We start from the raw sequence: 12,790 nt of genomic DNA, 5'->3' as shown, positions 1-12,790 counted from the left end.
TATTTGGCAACTGGGAAAATGCAACAATGCAGCAGTGATGATTTGGGTCTGTCACAACCTTCTGTAAGCAGAGTGATCACACAAACAATTACAGCACTTTCAGAACCTCTTATTGTGTCGCCGTTAATTTTGTTTCCACTGGACATTCCCACCTTGCAGGCTCAAAAAACTGCATTTATGAATATAGCAGGTTTCCCTGGTGCGCACAAGCAGGGGAATGAACCGTTAATAATTTATTATCAACCGCTATAAGCTCCCATGTCTGCTTCTTGCCCTGTGCTTTGACACCCAGCCCACATGTTCCTAATGCTTTCTCGTCCTTCTTGTTTTTTATTCCATGTTTGCTACATTAAAACCAACATTCAAACCATCACTTAAATGGACAGCAATCAGTGTAATTGGAAAGAGTGGAACCATTTTTGTTATTCTAAGGAAATCAAATACCTTATAGGAAATTAACAGCATGGTAAAAAAAAAAAAGAAAGAAAAGGATTTATATATATATATATATATATATATATATATATACACATATAGTGTGTGTGTGTGTGTGTGTGTGTGTGTGTGTGTGTGTGTGTGTGAACCCTATACTTAAAATCATTACTTTTTTTCCCTTCTTGGACAAACAACCAATCACAGTCTTCAAAAGATTGTGTCATACATAGCAACGGGGTCAGCCCCGCCTCCTCACTAAGATGAAAGTTTTTGTCTTTTCCTTGCTCAGAGTTGCTCTCAGATCGGCCCCGAATTGCTAAATTAGGAGTTTTCTGAGATGATTCTTAGAATCTTTAAGAATACGGGCCCAGGTTTCTAACTGACAACAAAGACTTGACAAAGCAGCCATCAAGACAGTATTCTAAGTTATTACGTGCAGAGTTTTTTTGTCCAATAATTAGAAACTCTCTTTTTTCAGAATTAAGTTGTAGGAAATTACTAGTAATCAAATTTTTTATATCAGCTATGCATTCAGTTAATTTTGTGAATTGGAAAGTTTCGTCAGGGTGCGAAGAAATATAGAGCATAAATATGGTATCATCAGCAGTGAAAACTAACATCATGCTTCCTAATGATATCTCCTAATGGTAGCATGTACAGGGTGAAAAGCGGTCAAGTACTTGAGCCTTGCTGTACTCCATACTGAACATCAGTATGACATCTCTTCATTTACTGATAGAAACTGATAACGGTCAGATAAGTATGATTTAAACCCTGCTAATGCAATTCCACTAATACCAACATCATTTTCAAATCTATTCAAAAGAATGTTGTGGTCGATGGTATCAAGTCCAGTAACACTAACAGAGAGATACAACCACAATCGGATGATAAGAGCAAATCATTTGTGACTCTAATGAGAGCAGTCTCAGTACTATATGATGCGGTCTAAATCCTGACTGGAAATCCTCGCAGATACCATTTCTTTATCAAAATAAACATAGTTGTGAGGACTTTTCTAGTATTTTTGATGGAAAGGGTAGATTTGAGATCGGCCTGTAATTGTCTAATTCTCTAGGATCAAGTTGCGTTTTTTTTTTAAATAAAGCGAGGCCCATACAAAATAAATAAAGTGTGTGTGATTTATCTGTGATTTTTTATTTTATTTAATAATTTGTGCCTCATATGAGTGTCACTTATTTGGTCAAGGAACACACACACACACATTTGCGTGGATTTTCACTACAGCCAATTGCCTGTCAAATGCTATATGCACAATTAGGCTGTTGTGGCTCCCATAGAGGTGGTCAGCGGGCCCCTTTCATTCACACACTCTCCCAGCGGCCCCTCAGTTCAATGTTAACGTCCAGCGGGTTCCACCCTCCAGCTTTTCACACCCTCGCCTCCTCTTGTGCTGTCCAGCTGGCTGTAACCCCTCACCTTTCGACCCTCACTCCTGACCCCTGGACTCGTTCCCACGCCACACCTTTTTGTACGGACCTCGCTATGGCAACTCTGAGGCCATTGCTGTCACGATAACAGATGGATAGAGTCGTGGAAATAACTTTATTCGGCAGTGTTGGACGATCTGCCTGAAACGCTCCTCAATAAACATCACATACTATTTCAGCACCTCTAATCATGTGATCTGATGAAGTCTGACATAAATACAATGTCAGTAATTATAAGTAAGTAATTAAAAACCATTCACTTCTTTGTCAAACTTATGTTTACAAGTTGAAAACTCAAAACACAAACTTGCTTGTGTTGACTTTCTAGCATTTTACTTAGAGGTAAACAATATGACCACAGTAAAGATAAACATTACAAAATAGTAATTCTGGCTGAAATCAGAGACATTATAATTTAAATTAAGGCCATACCCTATATTTCTTTATTTAAATGACTGATAATTCAATTTAGAAACCGTTAAACCTCACATCAACCAGATATTTTTCACTTAAGACAACCAATCGGATCTTCATTGAAGCTGTTTGAGTATTGTACACTCTCACTTAGAACAAATCTAACCATTATCTAAATCCCTTAATTACTCTTTAGTGCTCAGACATGTTTCTGAGATCAGACTTGTCAGACTTTGCACCTGTAGAAATGTTTTTATTTTTATTAATACTTTTTTTAAGAAGTGTTCACTCCAGCTTAAACATACCAGGGTGGTGTTTCTCAAAAGCGTCGGAAGCAGTTTATATGTCAGGAACTGTATCTTCTAGTTTAATAATGCCACTTCATGAATTTGCTTAATATACTTATTAACGTTCTGTAGTAACTGTCCTATGAAAGCATTAAAGCACTTGAGGCAATTTTAAATTGAGTAAGTATGTGGTGTGATATTGTGTAGTAAACTCAACATCCTTTACTGTGGCGATAACAAACCTCAGTACTCAAGTATGAGAGAGAGAGAGAGAGAGAGAGAGAGAGAGAGAGTTGCCTTCAAATGTGTGTGCAACTAAAGTAGAGTTTGTATTCAACCAGTTAGCATGTTGACACAGTTTAACTAACTTAACGAACTTGCTAAAAAAAAATCTCTTCAAACCTGTCGCTCTGATGTGGCAGAAAGTAACCAGAAAGTAAAAACTTGCTGTAGAAGTGTGAAGTGCATTTGTAGAAGTGGTCTTTGGATTACGTTGTAGTGGGCTTGAGTAGCTAAAAGTGCTTGAGCTAACATACTTGCATAGATTCATCCACGGAGCACCCTTTAAGCCGTGTCCACTTTCCCAAATACAGAGAGTAATGCAAGTCTAACATGAAAATTGTCCTTAGTGTAAATGCTTCCTTGGTTTATGGCACTTGAGGGGGTGTTGTAGAAACCTTGTGCTGTCCAAACACACAGTTCCAACAATTACAGAGAAATTAGTTGCCCGTTGACCCTTTTATTGAGTAAACAAGGCGACAAACAAGATGATGCAAGAACTTGAGCCCCAGTTCTGTACACATAGCGAAGGTTTTTAACAAAGACTGAACCATGTTAAGTTCTTCTGAGCACCTTATTCTGAAGGACTAACTTTAGATCCCTTCAAACTGCTTCAAATCCTAACTGTTGAGCTAAAATTACACAGACTTGTTCAGTCCTAGATTTCCAACTCCCCGACCTGCATCTGTATCTCCATCTCTCCCTCGCACTGCCTCCTCCCTCTCTTTTTCTCTCTCGCCTGGTTCATTGTGCCCATGGAGATTTTCTCCATTGAGCTTGAGTCTCTTAGGAAACCCCAGTCCTGCATAAAATGAAGGGGACAGAAGAAAAGGAGGTTAGGAGGGAGGAAGGGGGGAAAGAGGAGGGGAAAATCCAGTGAAGGGACACAAAATGTGTGTGACTGTGTTAGGATCGAACAGAAGATGTTGAGGAGGTTCAGAGGAGCGGATCAGAGGAGAGACTATCACGCAGAGCAGGACGTAAGAACATCTGTCACTCTGGCCCAGGGATCTTAACCATGATAAATCTTTAAACGTACTCTTTTTTTTTAAACAGGCCTTTCCTAAGGAATATTGTATCGCTCAGGGGTTACTCTTTTATAGCGCAGAAGACATAACAGAATTCTGAGTTATATTTTGTTTAAGAATCAAGATGTTTCTCTTAAAATTCTTTAGGAGAAAAAACAAAACAAATGGGTCAACTGTTGATTGACAGTGTGAGTATGAAGCTAAACAATTTGGATCAGTTAATTTAGTTTTTATGAAAACTAGAAATGTTTGTGTTTATGTTGAGATGATTGCAGATTTTGAGCACAGTGTGGAACACTGTTGAGATCTCTACTGAATCTGAAGAAACGTGTGAGGTCACTGGTATTTTTTTATCAGGGGAAACATCTGAGAAGATATCGACTCTTCATTTCATTGCAACCATGTCTAGGGGAAGATACTGAAAATATCTCATTTGGATTTTCTTTTGCTGTGTTGAGCATTCTGTGTTTTCAGAACTCAGTTTTGATGGTTAAACCCATGTAAAGTCAAAATAGTGAGAATGGTTTTGTGTTCCAAATGAGATACTGTTTGAGTTTGTTATTAGCAGGGGGAATCTAGATGGAATCTGCAGACTGTTATTGCATTCTCTGCACATATTTTTGGGGAAATCATCAGAATGGAGGAAATTATTATGCAAGAAACAGGCAATGTGTGGCCAAGTGTATCTTGTGCAGGCACATGTGGGCCTGGTTATTAGATAAATCAAAAGCATCCATCTTGTGGTTCCACAAATCACAAGTAAATGCTTTATATTTTGGAGAATCTAAGCTTGATGGATGGATTAATGCAACAAACAGCAACAAACATTTAACAATTATAGATAAATGTCATCTCTGTCACTTTATGCTCAGATGAAGTATCTCTTAACTCTTTCCCTGCCATTTATGTGTTATCTCATCACGCATGATACAACTTGCCAATGGCAAGTTTTTACGGCTTTCTGTGTTATCACTGTTATAAGGTAGGGGTGCTATTACGCATCTCCTGAATGAGTATAATATCTCCAGATCAAAATGCAGGCAAAGAAGAAGAAGAATCGAGCAATCTCAATAAACAGCATAACAATCAAAATGGCCTAATGTTACTGAATGAAACGTCGACGCGGGAAGTGCCATATGACTGTGAAGCTTTGGGTATATTGATGGACTCGATCTACTCCATCTATGTTTTGATCATCGGTCTGAATCCGATCTGAATGTAGTCTTTGACAAAAAAAAATAACAACGTGATTTTCTCAGCTTTTTGCTCAAAATGTTGCCTTTAAAAAAAAACGTACCTACATTCAAGTTAGAATAAAACAGAGGGTCTGTTATTTTTTATATAGCCTATTGTATGTTCAGATATTCATACAGCAAAATAATTTGGGCGCCATGAAACTTTTGTGAAAATTTACAAAAATGTCTTAATTCAGTTAAACCCACCAAAGCCAGAGAAAGAGGGAAAAATCAAACCATTTGGGATGTTTTTGAAGCATCATTTAGTCAAACTCCATGGAGACTGAAGCATATTTACAGCCTGTCAAAGCGAGAGAAACTGAATGGTTTGAGTTATCTCAGATCTTTTGTGTAGTTGTTTGAGTTATGGGTTAAGACCCTGCAGTTGGGCGGTACTATTATCTGAAGCTGTGTGCTTTGATCACTTAGGCCATGAGGATCCTATTGTGACTGCACAGCTGCCCGGAGCGCTGACCCTCTCACCGCTGACTATTGTGTCCGGTCAATCACTTATTAAGACCCTAACACAGCAGGGAGAGACCACCGCATCTCTTCTCTTCTCTTCTCTTCTCTCCTCTTCTCTTCTCTTCTCTTCTCTTCTCTTCTCTTCTCTTCTCTTCTCTTCTCTTCTCTTCTCTTCTCTGCTCTTCTCTTCTCTTCTCTTCTCTTCTCTTCTCTTCTCTTCTCTTCTCTTCTCTTCTCTTCTCTTCTCTTCTCTTCTCTTCTCTTCTCTTCTCTGCTGATCTGTCTGGTTTAATATTGACTGTTAGGTGCTGATTGTCCAAACGCAATTCTTGTGATTGTGTGAAGCAGGAGTTGTGGATGGACATCATGCTCCTGGCTGTCCCTCACATCTCCAGAATGAGCCAAGCCTGGGTTTTCAAATGTTTTCTAAAGGGTTCATGGTCCTTCAAAGGACAGTTTTGAAAATAAGACACTCAGCCAGTTCTTCTGATTTGGTTCAGTTTTCTCTTCAGATATTCAGCCTTTGCTTCACCCATATATTCAGAAGACAACTTAGATTAAATGGGGGCGGGGGGGAATTAGGTTTTACTGAAGTCACTTGTTCCTCAACTATTTCTCTTGTGACGTGCATCCTCTAGATCAGAGATTCTTGACAGGGATCCAGAGCCCAGAGGCCTCAGCAAACCTCCAAGGAGGCCTCAAGATTACCCAAAATTATTTAAAATTAGACAAAACAAGCTTTGTAAAACAACAAAAAAGTGTGTGTGTGTGTGTGTGTGTGAGCGGTAGTTTTTTGTTTGTAATTATTCAATCATAAAAATGTTAAAGGGATAGTTCACTTTGAAATAAAATGTTGGTATGTTTTAGCTTACCTGAAGTGCATCCAAGATGTAGGTGTCTATGTCTCCGCAGTAGTTTCAATTTTGATATTTTTAGGTCAAACCGTTCTTGTCTGTCAGTCATATAATGCAGGTATATAGGAACTGTCTCCAAAAGCATGCAGAAATGTCTGTAATAGCATGCAGAGAAAAGTCCAAATAAAAAAATTCCCCATCGTAAGTGCACATTGATGGCCTAAGACACGAAACATGCGTGATAAAACGAATAGTATTTATATTGTTTTTATCTCTTTTACACAACCACGTCCAAGTGATCTGTTTACTTAGTCTGCACAAGCGTCGTAGAGCATCGGAAGGCTCCGGAAGTGAGCCTCTCGAAAATGTGAAATTGAGAACATGAAAATGTAAATGTTCAAATTTCAACTTCAAGTAAATATTTTAAAGGGTTAGTTCACCCAAAAATGAAAATTATTCTATAATTTACTCACACTTAAGCCATCGTATATTTCTTCTTTCAGCTAAACACAATCAGAATCACTCTTCCGCCAGAACTAGACTCGCTTACGGCCATTACCCGAACCCAGTGATTATAGTTTATTAAGTTATAAATATGTATAAATATGTATTCGCTTCAGACGGCCTTTTATTGATGGCCCTGGAGCCATATGGATTACTTTTATGATGGATGGATGTGCCTTTGGGCTTCAAAATTTAACTTACTATTCACTCCAATTATAAAGACAGGATATTTTTTAATAAAACTTTGATTGTGTTTGACAAGAGGAAAGTCATATACACCTATAGCTTGAGGGTGAGTAAACTATGGGATAATTTTCATTTTTGGGTGAACTAACCCTTTAAGTCAGAGGTCTTTGGCAGACAAAAAAGTTTGGGAATCCCTGGTCTATAAGAGAGTCACTTCAAGAGACCTCAACAATGCCTCAAACTGTGCTCAGATTTGCCAAGAAACCAAAGTCAATATGAACAATTTTGTCAATATCGACAATTTAGCACAGGGTTACTCCTCCAGTACTGCACATTTTATGTCTCCTTAATGAAACACACCTAATTACACTCATCAGCTCGTTAGTAAAGACCCCAAAACCTCAGATTTGTGTGTTAGATAAGAGAGACATCAAAAAAGTTCAGTGTTGGGGGTACTCCCGGACAAGGATTGAGAAGCATTGATTTGGCGCTAAAACTAAACCATAAAAAAACCCCCAAAGGCTCAAATCAGATGTATATTGTGACAATCTATCTGTGCAGATGGAAATGGAAAAAAAGCAACATAGTGAACAGCAAAAAGAAAGAAAGAGGGAGAGAGTTCAAGAGAGACGCACATTAATATGCTAATGGACTGAGTGAATACACAACAGCTTTACTGACCAGACTAATCACTTCTGGACACACACTGAGGTTAATCCCCCCCCAAACACACACACACACACACACACACACACACACACACACACACACACACACACACACACACACACACACACACACACACACACACACACACACACACACACACACACACACACACACACACACACACTAATCCTCACTCACACAGAGAGCCATGCATGTGCATCATGCACGCTTGCACATTAGCATGGACTCAGCACACACACTTGGTAACTCACACACACTCCTCACATTTTTATGCTTTTCTCGACTTGATGTCACACTCATGGTGGACTTAAAATATCTCTATGAAGCATATGTTTTACATAATTATAATATATCACTTTATTTTTTATTTATAAAGGCTGAGAGTTTCTCATTGCACTGTCATGCACATGATGTACATTTTACAGACTGTATTTTTTCATCAATAAACTATTGTTCTTGAATCTTTTCTGACTTGTATTAATGAACCTTCAATACTGTATTGTGAAAAAAGAACTAAAGTGTATCATTGCATGTTGATTGTTATTTGTGAAAAAAATTATAAAAATAAAGCACTATTTATACATTTATAAATAAACCAACAAACTCAATTTACCTCAGAAAATCCATCCACTGCAAATAGATTCAGAAGGTCTTCCAGGTTTGTGGAATTGTACACACAGACAGCCAGTCATGTGCCTTTTGCTGAAAACAGAGACCAACAGCATTTGATCATTGGATTTATAGAATCATTTAACTTTTAAGAAATTGTTTTCTCAACATAGCAACATTGTATATCTAGCTCTCAAAAAACAATTATAATTTGAATTATTACTCAGTAAGTCATTTGTATGATTATTTTTGGAAGGCTTTTGTCTTTCAAACACAAATTAAAACTGTTATTAATCCCATGGATGTGCTTTTTGGGGCTTCAAACTCATCTATGGTACCATTATAAAGCTCGAAAGAGCCAGGATATTTTTTAATATAACTCTGATTGTGTTTGGCTGAAAGTCATATACACAGATGGCTTGAGAGTGAGTAAATTATGGTATAATAACCTTTTAAGTTTTTATCAATTAACAGGTTACAAAAGAGCTATGTGGGTGCTCAGTTTCTACTGTCATTTAATATATAGACAAAATACTTTTTTGCTGTTACAAAATACTGTTATAAAAGACGAAGTGTTAGGCTGTATTGGCTATTAGACGACAAATAAAACACTCTTCTCAAATCTCAAATACATAAACATTAGTCTTTACAAATATTGTGTTATGAATAAAGAAAACGCTGTAGCCTACTTTTTCAAATAACAATATATTTTTTATTTACCCTTGCACCAAAAACAAGCAGAGTCTAGGGTTGCACATATTAGTCAACTTAAACGCTTTGCAGTGGCGGCTGGTTACAAATATCTTAGGTATATACAGTAGGGCTGTGCATTCAGTCAGTTTTAATAGTTTGGTAACCATGGGAGCCAGGTAGGTTGTGGCTCCCAGGTTGTGAAATGCTCTTCCTCAAGACATCCGTGAAGCATCCACATTTCTCTCTTTCAAAAACCTCTTAAAAACTTTTTTTCTCTCTGAATATTACTCTTCAGCTCACAGTCTGTAATTTCTACCTTGTTATTGATATGTTATTTGCTTGAATCCCTCTTTATTTGTATCTTTGCAAGTGACCTCTGTACACCGGTATGTCTTTCCTTAGTATGTGTATTGTGCTTTGATGTTGATGTTTATTTTGTTCTATTCCTTATTTTTTTAGAGTGTTGTACCCCCTAAGGCTTTTAACATCCTTCTGCATATCCCCTCTCTGCAGTCACACCTTTTTCAGTAAGGGACAATATTTTGTATTTATAAAATCAATGTCACATTTGCAATCGTGTGGATGTTCGTATAATGTGATCAACATTAAACACAGGAACTCACACATGGTATGTTTTTGTATCGAAGAGAGATTTAATCTTTTATCGATCTCTATACACAGTCTGTGTCTTTATTTCCTCATGCAAGTAAGTGCTAAATCCCCACACAAAGGTACGTCGAGAACGGCAGTATAGAGCTCCGCAGGCTGACGTCACGCAATCTTAACTCCGCCATTTTGGCTGGCAATCAGAAGAGCGACAGAGCGGCTGTAGCATTGGTATCGATAGCATGATCGATAGCGGTCGAATGATAATTTAAAACCAGACTGAAACTCAAACTGCCGTCATTCATTACATATTTGCTCCGATTCACAGAATAGGTCGATAGGCCCTTTAGAGCTCCGGACGATTGACGTCCGGAGCTCTAAAGGTAAAATGGGTGCTTCATAACCGACTTTTCCAAATGGGTTAGGAAGATTGTAGGTTGCAGATTGTAGGGTTAGGAAGATGCGTTGATAGTCAGATTAGGTAAATTAAGGCGTGCATCCAGCACACTGAAGAGGTTTTATTTTATTTGATTAGACTTAAGATTAGATTTAGATTGTAAATTCTATACATGTTCTTGTTCAAATTAATACATGTTCTTTCTCTTTTGAAATTGTGTTTTCCTCCTCTTTACTTTTTACCACTGTTTAAATTGTTCTTCATTGCAATAGCTTTAGTGACAGAATTTGAATGTTACATTCCTTTAATTGTTACAGGTCTGCCAGGATCCTGCACGACATTCCCCATCACTCTCCTCTGTTCCCACCTGCACGTCATTTCTAATCACATACACCTGCACCTCATCATCACCCTCATCACTACCACTACATAAACACCAGGGCTGGGTCCCAATTCGCCTACTTATACTACGACCTAAAAGTATGTACTCTTTTTGTGAAGAAAAAGTGTACTTTTGAGTGTGTAGCAAACAAGTAGGCAAGCTTTGAGACCTACTACTTCGCCATCTTTAACGGACAGATCTGTCGCGTGCATCCTGTCACTGTAAACTGCCCTGTCAATCATCTTGTCAGTTAAAATCCTCAATTCAATCTAATTTAATTTCCTACCGTTTTGGAGAGAAATGTAGTAGCACGTTCATCTGCCAGTCGCGGGTCTTTCATGCGGAGACTCTCCTCATGTGTTTGGAATTTTAATATAATGATGCATTTAAAAGTTAATGGCTAAACGTGTCTTTACAAAAGTTCACAATGCTGCTGCAGATGCAATATAATGTGGACAACATTGAATAAATACATTTTCGTCAGGTTAGATACTGATAATTAATCACTCAAACCCCTTTATCTAAACCTCTCTACATAACGCCGGACTCGCGCGTCCTCCATGTCTGTAGTTTTTTTTTAACACTTTTCACTCGTGTTTGTAGTTCTAACCGAATCCTCGACCAACGCGTGATGGGTTATGGGCAATATTAGCCGTTAGAGTGTTCATCGATCTACACTTCGGATTCTGACCGGAAATAGTAGACCATCCGGGTATCTTTGGAACACTTATTTCAACATACTACGATTTTGGACGTACTAATTCTACTTTCAAATACTATTTAGGACGGATAATATGCGAATTGGGACGCAGCCCAGGTTTGGTCTCGTTTGTTGGTCGGAAAGAGGACTACTCACCTTGCCTCCCATGAGCTACCTGACTTCTCCAGCGTTCTCCCTGTCTCCAGCGATCCTGCATCTCCACTCTCCACGTTTCCATCGATCCACCATCCCTGTAAGAAGGCACATTCCTTTCACTACCAGCACACGACTCTCCAATCCAGCATTGCACTTCCCACTCACATGCTTCCTGTTCACCAGCCCTGATGTTGTCAATAAACTTCCTGTTTGCATTCATATCCATCTCAAGGGGGTCAGAAAATGTTGTAGCAGACAGTCTCTCAAGAATCTAAGTATAACCTTCCTCAGTTTTATTTTAGTATTTTTTTCTCCTGTTTTAAAACTTATGGGGGAAAGTGCATAACGATCAGTCATGTTTGTATATTCATGGTCTGTGTTTTCCACCAGATTCTGATTGGCTTCCCGTTATGGCAGTCATCCGGGATTTGTCCGCTGTCTCCATGACGATCTGCCGGAAGTATAAATGGCGATGTCGTATCTGTCTTCGGCAGGGGCTTGTTACCCTCAATGCTGTTAACATGTTTTATTTAGTCAAATCTTCCTTGCAAGTTGCAACGTAGTCCCTAATGAAACATCCCAATCTGACAAACAGTAATGGGAATGTTCTGTTAATGTCCCAAATGTCCTCTTTGTAATGTTCTTTTGTGACCATAAAAAGTGATATAAGGAACTTTGAACTGCATTACTTTTTTTAAACAAAATATGACGTTTTAGCAACGTCCTTAATGTACTGTACAGGTTCAGGATTTTCCTCACCTTTAGATAACTTTTAAGGAACATTGCGCAAGGTCGCGATAATGTCCCCTCCTATGTGGGGACATCATTAGCGAACAGCCAATCACATGTTGTGGAAGAGTGAGACTGTGATTTAGCCTGACTTCGTCATACTCATATTCTAGGCAGAATGTGAGTCTGATACTGCTCCATAGGACTTGATTATGAGGCGTGTCTTAACCGAAACCAGGAAAAAAAAAAACTCTACACTCAATTGGATAGACCTACAACCAATCAGAGCAACGCATGTTGAGCGACGCATAGTTGTCAACAGAGCTCAACTGCACGCACGCTGGAAGAAGTAGTAAATTAATGAGTGTAAACTATCTTTGCCGTTGTTGTAAAAAGAATTTAAAAATGTGCGGAGTACTTACAAGCACGAATAGCATTTTTGAGAGAAATACAAAAGATGTATGTACATACGAACAAGTTCTCCGTTAAGGATTAGATCTCGATAAATAAAGCAAATAAATCTTCTCGCATTTGTCGGCCCTGTCTCAACTTTATAACACGGTTGCAACGCGACTTGACTGGTTTAAAAAAATGGAAAGACGACGAAAGAGATCAGGCTGAAGAAGCGTTCATCTGAGGCTTTAGAGAAAAGAGATCGTGAGCCCATCCCTTCCATTGGTTTTCACTGCG

The 12,790-nt window shown here is 38.5% G+C and overlaps 1 long non-coding RNA gene across 1 annotated transcript; it reads right to left on the bottom strand.

Moving 5' to 3' along the window:
- Positions 1-3,367: 3,367 nt before the first annotated feature.
- Positions 3,368-11,466, bottom strand: LOC306987025. Its single transcript, XR_013795073.1, has 3 exons — positions 11,372-11,466; positions 8,442-8,530; positions 3,368-3,668 (listed from the first exon to the last, which is right to left on the bottom strand). It is a non-coding gene; the product is annotated as an uncharacterized lncRNA (long non-coding RNA).
- Positions 11,467-12,790: the final 1,324 nt, after the last annotated feature.

Source organism: Phoxinus phoxinus (assembly GCF_949152265.1).
Source record: "Phoxinus phoxinus genome assembly, chromosome: 19".
NCBI classification, from domain to species: Eukaryota; Metazoa; Chordata; class Actinopteri; order Cypriniformes; family Leuciscidae; genus Phoxinus; species Phoxinus phoxinus.
This window is presented reverse-complemented; position numbering and strand designations above follow the sequence as displayed.